Here is an 802-nt window from a genome sequence, read left to right as displayed (position 1 = left end):
TTAGGGTGTTACAACCTAGTCTCTTTGTGGATGTAATATTGTTTAGTAATAAATATAAGTGATCATCATTCTACCATTTTAGGACATACACTAAAAGGAGGATTTCAGACCTTTGTGTTTGGAGTTAATCAAAGTAAAACATAAGAACTTGTCTAAGTAGTTCAAATACATAAAGAAGTTGAGAAATATTTTCATCATTCAAAATGATCTTGTCTCCTCAAGAATTTGTTAATATTTAGTTATGTTTCTTGTTAATTGTTTATGTACAAATCAAACCAAAAACCACCAAAATATGTTTAACTCATTATCTGTGCATTGACATATTCATATGATTCACTCTATTAGGCAATTCCTTGTGGTTCGACATAACCCATGTTATGAAACACCCTTTCGGTATTAAATACTTTAACAAGTCTACATTTCATATAAAATCTTTGTAATATTATATATTATCAAGGATTAATCATGGAGTGATACACTAATACACACATGTTTAATTATGCAGGGTCTAAGTAAAACACATGAAATAAATGAAAGTACGCATGTCAAGAGGAGTACTTTGGAAAGCTTGCCCACTATGTGTTTTGATGAGGACAACTTGTGTTTCATAAGAGCTTGGAGATCATCAACAAATCAGTGCGCTTAAGCCTCAAGATTGGTATTAGACTTAGACTAGTAATTAGTTTAGGTTGAGTCTAAGGCTTAGGTAAACTCAATACATGTCTCATATACATAATTCGTTAAATCATTTTATTTTGAGATATGACATTTATAATATGTTCATGCACCATATATATACATG

General features: G+C 30.3%; 1 protein-coding gene across 1 annotated transcript in view; it reads left to right on the top strand.

The window, feature by feature from the left end:
• LOC109360140 (extensin-3-like) overlaps nucleotides 1–519 on the top strand; it is an 8447-nt gene extending 7928 nt beyond the window's left edge. The window contains exon 2 of the mRNA XM_019604871.1: nucleotides 506–519. The gene's annotated coding sequence lies outside the window, so the exon portion shown is untranslated. The remainder of the gene's footprint in view (nucleotides 1–505) is intronic.

Source organism: Lupinus angustifolius, chromosome LG11 (assembly GCF_001865875.1).
Source record: "Lupinus angustifolius cultivar Tanjil chromosome LG11, LupAngTanjil_v1.0, whole genome shotgun sequence".
In the NCBI taxonomy this organism is placed as follows: Eukaryota; Viridiplantae; Streptophyta; class Magnoliopsida; order Fabales; family Fabaceae; genus Lupinus; species Lupinus angustifolius.
The sequence above is the reverse complement of the archived record's forward strand: the minus strand, read 5'-3'. Positions and strand labels throughout refer to the sequence as shown.